At 40.2% G+C, this 15,464-nt stretch overlaps 1 non-coding gene across 1 annotated transcript; it reads left to right on the top strand.

Annotated features, from left to right (window-relative positions):
- Positions 1-14,879: 14,879 nt before the first annotated feature.
- On the top strand, positions 14,880-14,998 carry LOC149159868 (U5 spliceosomal RNA). Its single transcript, XR_016262085.1, has one exon. It is a non-coding gene; the product is annotated as a U5 spliceosomal RNA (small nuclear RNA).
- Positions 14,999-15,464: the final 466 nt, after the last annotated feature.

The raw sequence follows: 15,464 nt of genomic DNA, 5'->3' as shown, positions 1-15,464 counted from the left end.
CCCTCAGATCTTAAGGGACTGGTCTCCTCGTTTGCACAATCCGGTTTCATCAACCTCTGAAGATCATGTTGAAAGTACACCATCAACTAGTGAAAGCGAAGCATTTGGACAGAAAAGGAAATGTAAATTTCCTTGCAAACTGTGTGAAGGCAATCACATCGTCCACCATTGTCCCTTCCTAGACGAAGGTAAATGAGTCTTGGATAACCGTCCTGCTTCACCGCTACGGCTTCGTCTTGGATACAAGAAACTCTTGCCGAGTCCATCACAAGTTGAAAATCTGACCGACACACCATTGTGGTCATTCGAAGCATCTGTCATTGAAGATAAACCCGATGAATCCATACTAGATGAAAGTCAAAAGGTTGAGGTGGCAGTCGACCCAGTCTTGTCTTCGAAAGGTCCATCTTCAGATGATACAATCACCGAAGAGAATGAGAACAACACCATTCAAATTCTTTTCATAAACACAGACTTCGATGAATATGGGGGCAATCTACCCATTCCTTTACCATAGGAAGGAAGTTTGTCATAGTCATATCCGGCCGTCTATTCGGTCCCACCTCCAAGCAACCTAGTCGTTTCCTTCGATTGGAATCTACTAGGCAGACCTCGTTTACCGGCTAGTGTACCATTCCAAATCATTGTACAAGCTTACAAAATGTTTATGGTTGGTACCATCATAGATTAAGGGGCTTCTGTGAGTATCCTTTCGTCAACTGCTTGGAAAGCGCTTGGTTCGCCATCGCTTCTGCCTGAGATGAGAAATTTGACAGGCTTCAACAAAGGAACCAGTCGACCATTAAGGGTCCTCCCCAATGTGCCTATAACATTGAGAAGGAAAACCATTTATATGAACGTAATGGTAGTCCAAGGACCTCTAGATTGTAATCTACTCCTTGGGTGTGACTATATTTATAGCATGGGAGCCATTGTCTCCTCACTCTTTAGAGTAATGTGTTTTCCGCATGAAGGCCGAGTGGTCCAGCTCCTAGACCAGCTTTCCTCCCTGGCTCACACATCGCTAATAGCCAAATGCCATACCTAAATGGTCTTTTCACGCAAGGGATGTCTCATCAATCTTTGGTCCATCCACCTGAAGAATGCAAGCAATTCGAAGGGACATGACTGAAACCCAGGAGGCATGCACCCTGGTCTGCTTCGGCAGGGAAACTCTGGGTATAGGGTAAGTTTCTGCGAAGGATATATGACTAGTCTGACACCCGTCCATATAGGAAGAGGGAGTTAGACTGGGATAAGATTCCTTCATCAAGGTTAGGTGATTGGAGCCTTTGTCCAGATGGACTAAGCTGAGGAAGTGTTTATGTCTACTGTGCGGATGGAAACTATCTTTCGAAGGCGAGAACTTCTAAATGGTAACCTCGAAACTTTACTTCACTATACCTGGGGGCATGCAAGCCTTTTGTGAGCAAGTGAAAAGCGACCAACATAACGCTAACTCTATGGTTCCGCTGACTTCAATTGCCTAAGTCGGGTGAGTGGTCGAGTCAACCATTCTTCTTCGTAGGGGCTAGATGGCACCAGCGAAGTAAAGGAAAATTTTTCCTACCTAACCTTGTTAGTGATCTTGGTAGTTAAGTAGGGGAGCGTAGTTGGTCATTCCTAGCTTGCATACAAGAGGCAACGGAGCATAGCTTCGAAAGGTGCAAGCTCCCTAAAAATGCGAATCTATTGATGAGACATTCTTATTATACGACTCGCACGAGCAGTTTTTATGTGAAGTTCAAGCTTGTTAAAAATTAAACCTAAGCAATGAGCAAATGTTTCCCCCAGAGTTTAAGCTCATTAAAAAATGAACCAATTTCCAGTAAATAACCATTGTGAATGCATTATCATAAGCTTTTGAGCCCTGGTCATGTTCTCATCATCACCTCCACTCTGTTTTAGCCGATCATTGACCTCCATTTGATTGTTTACCCCCTTTTGAGGAAGAGCTGCAAAGAGTGATCCTGTTAGCCATCCTTGTGACACTGCTATGATTTGAAAATTCCAAACCTTACCTGGAATCAGCTGCTACCTAAAATTATCACTCATTTCTCAAAAAAAGAGTCTCCTTTAAGCTCTTTTCATCTGACTCATAAAATATGAAAAGATTGCCGAGCAGTTGGCCTCGCCGGCTCGTTAAATCTACCAGGAGTTCTATCCCTCCTTTATATTTTAATCTTTTTGGACCTGAGGGATTATTACACAAAAATATCGAGCGCTTGTTTTGTTTGGCTCGTTAAAATTATTGAAAATTCATCCCTTTCGTATTATTTTATACTTTTTCAGACTTAAGGGATTATATGACAAAAAAGGATTATTGGAGTTTCCTTTACGTCCCTTTCAGACTCTCTAAAATTGAAAAGGACTGAGTTATCTTTGTCATTAAACTCGTTAAAACCAATAGCGACAAACTTGTCCATATAGACAAGAATGAGTTTCACTGTCGCTAAGCTCGTTAAAACACAGCGACAGGTTTACCCAAAGGGAAAATTATAGAACAAGCATATGTTATCCTCCTCAAGATTGATAAAAATAAAGAGGTACTGGTCAGCAATGACTGGGGAAAAATTAGGAGGAAAACTTGAAGAAACTTTATTGGTAGCAAGTCGCTCTTGAACATGACACTTTCACTCCATGTCCGAGTCGGGTTGGGTTATTCTGTTCACCGGTCATATCACCATTGGTCCATCGCATCATCCATATTTGGTGTTAACGCTACCAATCCATGTTAGTGTCGCCGGTATGTTCAAGAGAAGTCGCTCAGAGAATTCACCTGTGTCTCATCCACTGCAATACATTCACGCTCCATTCTTTCATGACCGCCACCCTGAACCCTGTATCATCAGATCGTTTTCACCTCCAAAATCATTTACTCTGTTCCGTGTCGTAGATGTGGGATTCATTAAGGCCCTCCTATGACGGGTCACTTCTTGTCGACATCAGCTCATTATCCAAGAAGTCGACTTAGGAACAACCCTTTCAGTACTTTGAAGCTTGCATGCCTCAATGGCAAGTTTCTCACTTCCGGTGACAGGTTTACATCAATGGCCTTCGACTGAAAGATTTTGCATGGTGTTCGAAGCCAGGTCCCTTTTTCACACCACGCGAGTTGTACTGTAGTACCTTGAGGGTCATCATCGTTATCGGTGATTCCTCTCGTGCCTGTTAACAGCTTACATCATTGGTTGGTAATCAGGCGATGTCTTTCCATGTTTGACTCCAGAACATCTTTCACATGGATTGACTTGTACTCCGAGTGAAGATTGGACGAGTTTGAAAACCTCGGATCTAGTTTCATCCATCCGGGCTGCGATATATTCAGGAAAATAAAGACATAAAATGTACATCATTGTTGCACAGATGATCATCTGAATCAAAGGATGATGGCTCTATCAGAATCATCAGTCTCCCACGCAAACGGTCGTCTGTCTTATGTACATGAAAATGAATTTATAAAGCTGAGCATGGGAGTGCCAGCCTCAGCTAGATAATGAAAAATATTATGAAGATAATGTATTGTATTGTATCTTATTACAGGTCGCCTTCCATCTCGAAAAAACTTCAGATCCTCATGATAAAGCATTTCACCAGACATCAAAAGATTAATGACCTCATGCTTTAGGGGGCAACTGTTATAGACATTTTTGGGCACTGAAACCCCAATCATAAATGTCCATAAACCAAGGGCTCCTAAGTCCCTAAAAGTGTTGCTTCGCACCCTAAAGGAACAAGATCAACTGATTACATCATCTCCCAGAAGTTCTCCACAGAAAACTGCTTAGAACTGGTCAAAGTTGGACCATATAGACTGCCCAGTGCAGAGGGTGCGATGCATCTCACATGCTCAGTGTAAAGAGTGCAATGCATACTGGAAAGTCCTTCTGTAGGGTGCGATGGGCGAGAGTAGACAAATGGCAGAGACAGTTTGCAAGGTGGATCGTCATGGAATCTTCCAGAAACTTCTCTTGTGACACTTGCCTCTCTGAATTCACCCAGGGATGAGTAAGAGATCATCAATCTCCAAGTGGAATCAAGAACTATCAGAGAGAGGACACTAATCAAAATCCCAGAAGCTGACTCACGCCCTTGCAATCATCTATATATGGATCCCTCATCCCAGAGATCCAGAGGCTAGAATTTTGTATCTTGTAAGGAAGTGCTATTGGTTTCTTGGTGGAATATCTTAGTGTTGGGTGATCTAAGATTTTCATGAGGTGAAGAAGGGCTTTCATGCTGGGAGGATGATGCTGGGTCAAAACAATTGGTTGTAATCCTCTTTGCTATTCTTGATATTAATAAAGCTATTCAAGTTTTCCTCCACAGCCTTGTATGTTTGATGATATATGCATTTGTGTGGTCAATATATATCTGGTCCTATATTGTTTATGATTGTAGATCTCTGTTCTTCGATAGTATTATGCTGCTTTGATTCCACAGGTGCTCTTTGAAGCTGGGTAGATGAAGGAAAAGCGGCAAGGATCTATTAGAAGGGAGTGTTATAGACATTTTTGTGCCTTGCAGCATGAAGCATGAAATGTCCATAATCTAAGGGATCCAAAGTCCCTAAACATGTTGTTCCTACCCCTAGAGGAACAAGGTCAGCAAACCACAGCACTGAAAATCAGTTCTCCACCTGAAAACACTCAAAAACAAGCAATTTCTGGATCATGTCAACTGCTCCACTGAGCATCTGCGCTGAATGTCAACTGCCCCTCTCTATACCTGCGTTGAATGTCAAATCCAACAAAGGCTACCTGCGCTGAGTGAGATTGGACAAGTGGCACAGTCATTCCTCAAGGTGTCAATGCCCAGGAAGCTTCCAAAATGACACTTGGATCAAGGAATTCACCTAGTGATGAGTAAGAGGTTCTTAAACTCCAAGTGGAAGCAAGGATCTCCAAGTGGACTCAAGAACTGAAGTATAACTGAAGTGGGAGAGGACACTAGTCAGCTCTCAAGCTGACTCATCCTTTCTCCAAAAACTCGTATATATAGAGCTCTCTCATGAGGTCTAGGGAGGCTGGAATTTTGTGAATGTAAGGAAGTGCTATTGGTTTGAGTTTAGAGCTATTGGGTGATTGCTTTGAAGGAGGTGAAGAGGAGATTTCTTTCTGCTAGGAGGTGTTGCTGGATTGGGCCTCTTATGGTTGTAACACTCCTTGAACTTTACTTCTTCCATTAATAAAGCATTTGAGGTTCTTCTATATGCACGTGTCTCAATGGTGTATTGCTATACTTGTGTATTTGATTTATTCTAATCCTTGAATCAATTATGAATGTATGCTTCTTGTAGTTTCCCTCTTTTGCCTTTTTGCAGGGTCTTTGTGTAGCTGGGCCAGTGAAAGAGCAAGGAGCTGGGAGCAAGCAACAAGGAGAGAAGATTGGATCAATCATTAGCGAAAGACATCGGTTAGTGGATCCCTTTCTCCCCTGTTTTACTTTCATAAAGAAGAAATCTTAGATAGCTTTGCTTCGGTTGTTGCTGAGGTACTATCACCCTTAGAGTGGGATAGGGTCATTCCGTATTGGATACTTTTCCCTACAACAAATTGGCGACCATACTGGGGAGCGTATCTTGTTGGTTGTTTGTGTTTTTGCTATTCATTTCATAAACACAGGGAGTACCGAATCGAACTGCATTTGGATCTTTCAAATGCAAAGTAGAGGGCAGCTACTCTAGCTCAGTTTTTGGGCATGTTTATGATTTGAAGAGCTGATCCACAAGGACTCTGAACAGCTCTTAGTGATAGCTTTTCATCCTCCTAATTACCCTTTAGTGTGTACTTGATTGATAGCTTCTGATTTGGCCAAAAACTGTGAATTTTTGAGCAATCTGTGACCCGGAAACCAAGAGAAACGAAAGTTTCGTTCTTCAGTGCAGGCACTGTGAAGGTAGTCTGCATTTCAGCGCAGTTCCCGAAGGGTCTACCTACGCTGAATGTCAAACTGACAGTGTACTACCTGCGCTGAACCAGTCTTTCCTTGAGCTACTGGGGTTCCCTGCTGTTTCTTGCCCTGTTTTCACCCTTGTTTTTGCAGCCTGTTACCAGTCAATATACCTATCTGAAACCAACTTTCCTTGCCACTATTCCGCCTCAGGTTGTATAAAGAAACTGTGTTTGTTCTTTGTGTATTTCTTACATCATTTACAGTTTCCCATAACGAAAAGCGAACTAGTCTTGCTGTGGCCTCCTAGATCTAGACCTGCGATAAGTGTCGTAGTGATCTTAAGAGTTAGTTTGTTTGCTGTTCATAGCTGATTGAGCTTTTGCTTTCGTAATATGGTTTGAATTTATATATTTCTAGTGTCGAAACAAGTAAATCTTAAGGTGTCTTTTGATTTTGGATAAGCTTGTTTGCTTTCACTTGAAATTGAATTCAAAATTATACAATAGCTTTCTTTTTGTAATACATCAACATTAAGAAAGAGAAAAGAAATACTTGCATTGTGCATGTGCATTTTGACAGTTTGCATGTTGATTTAGGAGAAAGTGCATTAGTGTGTGCTCTATGATCTGTGTGAAAAGATGATGTCTTTCTTTTCCCTCAGTAGTTAAGATTTTCAAAGTTGAAAGATTGAAAAGCTTGCTTATCATCTTAGACTGCATTTAGGAAGTTGTATATACATCTCGTGGTGGTCCATAAAGGCAAACTGCTAAACAAGATCAACTTAAAATGAATTGAATTTACATAACAACGCTTTGAAACATAACGCAAACACATAGAGGTCTAAGCTAGAGACGTGTTCCGGCATCGTTAAACGTGATATCTTGGCGTTGAGTGGTTGGGTGATTCCTCCACGGTGAAGCGATAAGTATCAATACGGACTTGTGCTCCCACATACCGTCGCGTATATATTGGGAGACCCCTATAGGAACAAAGCCTTTATCCTTAGGAAGCCATGTCGACCGCCCTACTGATCGCGATGCAATGAACACAGCATTCACGAAGATCGACCACCCGTACCGTAAAACGTATTCTGTGGTTTCGCGAAAGGTTTGGCACACCCTCTGCCTAGATCTCTAGAGCAGTTTCTTTTGGCCTTCTTCAAACTCTATAACTGAAAAAGTCCAACCGAGCATTTGTCACTTCGGGCTCGTTAAAACATCGAAGGAGACTAGAGTCATCTTTAGCTTTTTCTCGACTCTTAAAAAGTGAAAAAGCAAGTTGTGTCTAAAGCGTCGTTATAAAATTTATTTTAAACGGAACATAATCACCTCCTATTCCTGCGTTGATCTGTAGGTTGAGAACATGGAACGCCCCAACCAAGGAATTCCCCATGATGGAAATCCTAGTCCTTTCTCCTCTTGGGGAGAAGTTGGTGCACCCCACATGGCCACATTGTCGCTTCCAGGACTGACAATTGGCTTGCCAATTTGGCTATTCTCAACCAATGTAGTTCAGAACACCATGGTTCCTGAACAGTCAAGTCAACAGTTAGATCAGTCTAGAGCTGCCCACCAGCCTTCTACTTCCTATAACTCTTCCTCCAATCCTTCATCTTCGCAAGGTAGAGCCGGCAAAAGCCAAGCTCCCATGGAGAAGAAGGAAAAGAAGAAGAGAGAGAAGAAGAAGAAGGAGCCTAAGGCGACTGGGGGCAAGCAAAAGACATCTAACAAAAATCCACACACAGCACAGACCGGGCCTAAATCGCCATGTGTCATATGTAGAGGAGACCACTTCCATAGAGATTGTCCCTGTATTCCCCGGATACTAAGGGACTGGTCCCCTCGTTTGCACAATTCGGGAGCATCAACCTCTGATAGCCATGTTGAATTCTTACCGTCAACCAGCGAAAGTGAAGGTTCAAGACAAAGAGGGGGAGTAAGATCTCCCTGCAGACTGTGTGAAGGCGATCATGCCATCCACCATTGTCCCTTCTTAGACGAAGCGAAAAGAGTTTTGGAAGATCGTCTGGTTTCACCGTTGAAACTTCCTCCTGGATACAAAAAACTCGTGCCAAGTCCTTCGTTGGTTGAAAATACAGCTGGCCCGCTCAAGTGGTCGGCTGAAGCGTCAGTCACTGAAAATGAACCTACTGAATCCAGACCGGACGAAAGTCCAAAGGTCGAAATGGCAGTTGACCCGGTTCTCCCTTCAGAAGTTTCATCTTCAGATGACACCGTCATTGAAGATTCATCTTCAAATGACACCCTCACTGAAGAGAATAAGGATGACACCATCCAGATTCTTTTCATCAACACAGACTCTGATGAGCATCAGGGCAATGCACCCATTCCTTTATCGCAGGAAGGAACATCGTCAGGGTCATATCCGGCCGTATATTCGGTTCCACCACCAAGCAACCTAGTTGTATCCTTTGATTGGAATCAACTAGGCAGACCCCGGTTGCTAGCCAGTATACCATTCAGAATCATAGTCCAAATCTACAGAATGGTAATGGCTGGCACTATCATTGATGAAGGGGCATCTGTGAGTATCCTTTCCTCTATTGCTTGGAAAGCACTGGGTTCCCCGGCGCTTTTGCCTGAGATAAGAAATCTCTCGGGTTTTGATAAAGGAACCAGTCGACCATTAGGGATCCTCCCCAGTGTGCCTGTTACATTGAAAGGGAAGACCGTTCAAATGAACGTGATGGTTGTTCAAGGACCCTTGGATTATAACCTACTCCTTGGATGAGACTATATATATTGCATGGGAGCAATAGTCTCCTCACTCTTTAGAGTAATGTGTTTTCCACACGAAGGAAGAATGGTCAAGCTCGTAGACCAACTTTCATTTCCGGGATCACGCATCGCAAATAGTCAAATACCAACCCTGAATGGTCTATTCAATCAAGAAATGTCTCCACCCCCAGTCTTTCTTCCCGATGAGTGCGAGTGATTCAAAAAAATAGGACTGGAACCCAGGGGGCATGCATCCTGGTCTGCTTTAGGCAGAGAAAACCTCGGGTATAAGGTACAATTTCCGCAGGAGAATATGACTAGTCCGTACCCCGTCCGAAGAGGAGAGAGGGTTGTGCTAGATTCTGTTGTCAAGGTTATGTGAGTGGAATAATCTGCTTTTCATTCACCGTTGTCTATTTAGGTAGACATCGCCGAAGAAATGTTTTCGTTTGAAGAAGTTAACAAAACAATCTTTGGGTAACCAGAAAGAGGTAAGCCTCACCCGTTAAAACAAATGTTTTAGCGGATAAGTAGGGGCAGCCTTGAAATTGTACTTTATACCTGGGGGCATGCAACCTTTTGGAGTGCAAGCAAGGGACGACTATTTATTTTTTTAAATTTTTAGGTCCTCCCTTTAAACCTGTAGGTCTAACCCTTTAAACTCGTAGGATTAGCCATTTCCGAACTTGCATATAGAAAGGATGCGGAGCATAGCTTCGTGATATAAAGCTCCATAAAAAATAGCTATCTCACAGGAGACATTCTTATCTTATGACTGGTATATCGAGCAGTTTTAGCGCATAGTTCATGCTCGTTAAAAAATAAACGCAAGATCCGAGCAGTTTTAGCACATAGTTCATGCTCGTTAAAAAATAAACATAAGATTGTGAGCAGGCTTTCCCTTAGAGTTCAAGCTCATCCAGAAAAAATGAACCGGTAAATAACCATTGTGATCGTAAATTCATCATCCATAAAAAGCCTTGGTCGTGTTTGCACCTGTCACCTCCACCGTCATTTGGCCGATCATTCACCTCCATATGATTGTTTACCCATTTTGAGGAACAGCTGCGAAGAGTGATTTCACCTAGCCATCCTTGTGACACTGCCGTGATTGGAAAATTCCAACCTGTACCGAGAATCTGCTGCTATCCCTGTTTATCACTCGTTCCTCAAAAGACGAATCTTCTTTGAGCTCTTTTCATCTGACTCGTAAAATATGAAAAGTTTGCCGAGTTTTGGCCTTCCAGCTCGTTAAATGATCGGAAGAGCTATCCCTCCTCTAGATTTTAATCTTTTTGGACCTGAGGGATTATTGCACAAAAAGATCGAGCGCTTGTTTTGTTCGGCTCGTTAAAAGTACCGAAAACTCATCCCTTCTGTATTGTTTTATACTTTTTCGGACTTAAGGGATTAGATGACGAAAAAGAAATTTTGGAGTTAACTTTCTGTACCTTTTCAGACTCTCTAAAAATGAAAAGGACCGAGTTTTCCTTGTCGTTCGACTCGTTAAAATGATTAAATAGCGACAAACTTGTCTTTAGACGAGAACGAGTTTCCCTATCGCTAGGCTCGTTAAAATATAGCGATGGGCTTGCCCGAAGGGCAGGTTATAGAACAAGCATATGTTATCCTCCTCAAGCTTGACAAAAAATAAAGAGGTACTGGTCAGAAATGACTGGGGAAAAATTGGGAGAACCTCAAAGCTTTAATGGTAGCAAGTCGCTCTTGAACATGACACTTTTCCTCCGTACCACATCGGGTTGGGTTGTTTCATTCACTGGTCTCATCACCATGGTCTTCGCCAAACCATCCACATTTGGGGTAATGCTACCGATCCATCGCATCAGTGTCGTTATATGTTCAAGAGATGTCGTTCAGAAAGAGTCAACCGTGCCCCATCCACTGCCATACATTATCCTTCATCCATCCATGATCGCCACCCTGAATCATATGTCACAGATTGTATTTACCTCCACTAAAATCATTAGCTCCGTTCCGTGTCACTGATGTGGGATTCATTAAGGCCCTCCTTTGACGGATCGCTTCTTGTCGACTTCAGCTCATTATCCAAGAAGTTGATCTAGGAACAACCCCCTCAGTACTTTGAAGCTTGCATGCCTCAATGGCAAGTTTCTCACTTCCGGCGACAGGTATACATCAATGACCTTCGACCAGAAGATTTTGCGTGGTGTTCGATGCCAAGTCCTTTATTCACACCACGTGAATTGTACTGCAGTACCTTGAGGATCATTATCATTATCGGTGATTCCTCTCGCGCTTGTTAACGGTTTACATCATTGACCGGTAATCAAGCGATGTCTTTCCATGTTCGACTTCAGCGTAGTTCTCACATGGATCGACTTGTACTTAGAGTGAAGATCGAACGAGTTTGAAGACCCCAGATCTAGTTTCATCCATCCGGGCTGCGATATATATTCAGGAGATATAAAGACATTTGTCATGTACATCATTGCAGCAGACGATCATCCTACTCAAAGGATGATAATTTCAGCAGAGAATTATCAGTCTACCATCAGACGATCGTCTGTTCTATGTACCAAAATGAATTTATAAAGCTGAGCATGGGAATGCCCGCCTTAGCTAGATCATGAAAGCAGAATGAAAAATAATGTATTGTATTGTATTTTATTACAGGTCACCTCTCAGCGATTGAATGAACTTCGGATCCTCCTGATAAAGCATTTCACACGATAAACGACCTCATGCTTTAGGGGGCAACTGTTATAGACATTTTTGTGCCTTGCAGAATGAAGCATGAAATGTCCATAATCTAAGGGATCCAAAGTCCCTAAACATGTTGTTCCTACCCCTAGAGGAACAAGGTCAGCAAACCACAGCACTGAAAATCAGTTCTCCACCTGAAAACACTCAAAAACAAGCAATTTCTGGATCATGTCAACTGCTCCACTGAGCATCTGCGCTGAATGTCAACTGCCCCTCTCTGTACCTGCGTTGAATGTCAAATCCAACAAAGGCTACCTGCGCTGAGCGAGATTGGACAAGTGGCACAGTCATTCCTCAAGGTGTCAATGCCCAGGAAGCTTCCAAAATGACACTTGGATCAAGGAATTCGCCTAGTGATGAGTAAGAGGTTCTTAAACTCCAAGTGGAAGCAAGGATCTCCAAGTGGACTCAAGAACTGAAGTACAACTGAAGTGGGAGAGGACACTAGTCAGCTCTCAAGCTGACTCATCCTTTCTCCAAAAACTCCTATATATAGAGCTCTCTCATGAGGTCTAGGGAGGCTAGAATTTTGTGAATGTAAGGAAGTGCTGTTGGTTTGAGTTTAGAGCTATTGGATGATTGCTTTGAAGGAGGTGAAGAGGAAATTTCTTTCTGCTGGGAGGTGTTGCTGGATTGGGCCTCTTATGGTTGTAACACTCCTTGAACTTTACTTCTTCCATTAATAAAGCATTTGAGGTTCTTCTATATGCATGTGTCTCAATGGTGTATTGCTATACTTGTGTATTTGATTTATTCTAATCCTTGAATCAATTATGAATGTATGCTTCTTGTAGTTTCCCTCTTTTGCCTTTTTGCAGGGTCTTTATGTAGCTGGGCCAGTGAAAGAGCAAGGAGCTGGGAGCAAGCAGCAAGGAGAGAAGATTGGATCAATCATTAGCGAAAGACATCGGTTAGTGGATCCCTTTCTCCCCTGTTTTAATTTCATAAAGAAGAAATCTTAGATAGCTTTGCTTCGGTTGTTGCTGAGGTACTATCACCCTTAGAGTGGGATAGGGTCATTCCGTATTGGATACTTTTCCCTACAACATGGAGAGAAACCAAGCAAGGAACCAAGCGCAAGACTGAGGCTGGTGTCCTTTGTTCCCCTCTTATCTACTTCTCATAAAGGAAATCAAAAGTAGTTTTAGTTTGTTTGTTTTTAAGATAGCTACCAGTCTTAGTGGGACTAGAAGCTCCGAGTGGACATTAGATTTCCCGATAACAATATACATATTAGTACTTTGATATTGTTGATTTAGTTTGGGTAGAGTCTTTTTTCAATAATCAAAGTGGTATCATTTCAAGAACAAGAAATGAAGATATACCTTTGAAAACTCCATTTATTTGGCCACAAAATGTTTCAAATGAACATGAGGAAAGAAACATTGTTAAGTAACAACAATGTCAATGTATTATTAATTCTTCACAAGTAGATGAAAGAGAAATATATATTGGTTCCAGAAGATCTCGTGCACAACGTGAAGCCATGGAAGACTGTTATAAGGGTTCATTACAGGATATTAAGGAGGGTTGCATGATCGTAGTGCTAACATATGGAGATCCCAATGGTTATCCATTCTGGGGTGCTAAGGTTATAAAGGTCATTATAGAAAATGAAGATGTTGTAGGTTATGATGTACATTGATATGCCACAAATACACACCCATTCAATGTTGTGTACAAGCTAGAGATGTTAGTTGATAAAAAAATTGGCAGAAAGAGAAAAGGAAAGGGTACAAAATAAATCGTCACCACAGAATCCTCTTAAAACTGGAGGATGTTGACATACTTGTTTATGAATTCAATTTAACAAAGAGAGGAACTCTTCACTTCAAGACGATAGAGATTTTGAAGAGGTTGTTACTAGAAGGAACAATGTTGAGATGGGAGTCTATTGAAACCAGTCGTAGAATGAGAAGAATTTTCAAACATAAAATGGTGGGATTGCATGTGGACTTAGATGGGGCACTGGTTGATGAAAGGGAAGAATATGGAACATCTTCATCTACATCCAGTCACTCAATTGAAGATGTGAATTATGATGGTGTGAAAGAAAATATGAGTGATTTTGAATAATTGTCTAAGACAATTTATATAACTGATGTTTGCATCATATCTTGAAATAAAAATTTTGATTTCCATATGGTGTTAAATGAAGTTATGAGTCATTTTTATGTTTGTTGGATTATATGTTTTAATTATGATGATTTTTATTGTTTATAATATCTATAATGCAACAATAACTAAGAGATATAATTTATGTTCCATTCAATCTACAAGTATTTACATTTTGATTAATTTAGTCATGTAATTTGTTCATAATGTGTTGAAAACTTGGAGTTTCTTAATTCTATGGTTGACAATTTTCCATTTTTTTGTATCTTTAATGTTATGGTTGAAAACAATTAGAATTTTCACAATGTTTAGTGTCATGTTATTAGATGTTTAACAACATGGATCAAAGCTAATGGAATTTTAATTTGTTTTGGATCCCATTATTTTATTTTTATCGTTGTTACTAAAAAATGCTTAAATTGTAGCTGGAAAATAAGAAATTACTCTACCAAAAACATTAGTGTGTTTTTTTTCCTAAAAAACAATAGTTTTTGCACAAAAAAATTCGGTTTTACTGCCTTTTCAAAAATGTTGAAAATTAACCCTAAAAAAGAAACATCGTTCTAGTATACACACCTTTCGTTTTTAGAATTGTTTTTCATGTTTTTTTGGTGTTTTTTTGCTAGAGTTCTCATTTTGAGTTTATAGTTCCCATTTCAAAGTTTACATTGTTAATTCTGTACGTGGAAAGTTTGGGCCACTATTGTCACAAAGAACAATAGATATTCTAGCCTCAATAACTAAAGCAACTAGCCCATGCAAATGTGAATACCAATTCTCACCTGGACACTTTGACATATTGTCAATTGAGGAAACCTTACTTGAACAAGATTTATAGATCTATGGACAAAATTTGGATGACTGTGATAACTATTTGTTTGATTCTATTTGTACACTTGCACCATGTTTCGATATGGCTAACATGAAAAACATTATTGTACAAGTTTTTCTATAATTGTTTCATTCGCAATGAGAATACTACTACGAATTGCTTCAAACAACACTTGGATACTAGAAACATTGAACAAGAGCAATATATCAATGATTCACAAGCTTATACTATAAATGCATTACTTCCATATGCATATCAACATATAGAGGAAAAGGGTTTTGCAATACAATGAATTTGTGAAGTATTTGATGTTAACATATATATTTGCAATACAAAAACAAAAGATATTTTCTTAAGATTATTTTCATCAAACACTTCCTCTAAAGTCATGTACATTATGCATGTACCAATATCAAATACAAATTCTCATTTAACCAATGATTTAATCAATATAAATACCAACAATTAAAGGGTTTAAATGACTATAACACCACACATAATATCATGAAATTTAAATTCCTAATTTGAATTGAATTCACATGATTGAACAACGGAGCCGTGTGGTCAAGACAAAGCGAACTATTCTTTTTCCTTTTACTAAAGAATACCATGTCTTGGCCACCAACAGTGGCATACGCCTATTTTTGGAGGCTTCTCTCTCATTTAGAGATGTGAAGCCAATCTCTTAGCCCACGGGGCTTTGGATTGATGGTGAATGGGCAAACTGTTAAGGCACTCCTTGCGATAGGTCATTGGTTCAAATCCACCGTGGGTTCTTACCTACCAAAAAAAATAAAATAAAAATAAAATAAAAACAATTCACAAGATTGAAGAGATGAGTTTTTGCTAAGCATTTAAACAAAAAATTCAAAATATTTTTGGATTTGGATACTATTGTGCTAATTTTTTTAGTATTTTCTAGAATATCTATTAATGCATAATTTAAAGAAAATTATTAGCAATTTCTATGTTGTAGAGGAGATAAAGCTTACATACATTTGGGTACTGTATTTCACTGATAAACGAGGAATAAGTAAATCTACAATTGATAATTTATCATAATAAAAAGATGTAAATTGCAAAATTTTCATCAGAAATCTTAAACAGAATTATTTAATATTCATTCAGAATCAAACAAC

The sequence above is a fragment of the Pinus tabuliformis genome, chromosome 5_2 (genome assembly GCF_031772625.1).
Source record: "Pinus tabuliformis cultivar Carrire ecotype Pingquan chromosome 5_2, CPIR1, whole genome shotgun sequence".
NCBI lineage: Eukaryota > Viridiplantae > Streptophyta > Pinopsida > Pinales > Pinaceae > Pinus > Pinus tabuliformis.
This window is presented reverse-complemented; position numbering and strand designations above follow the sequence as displayed.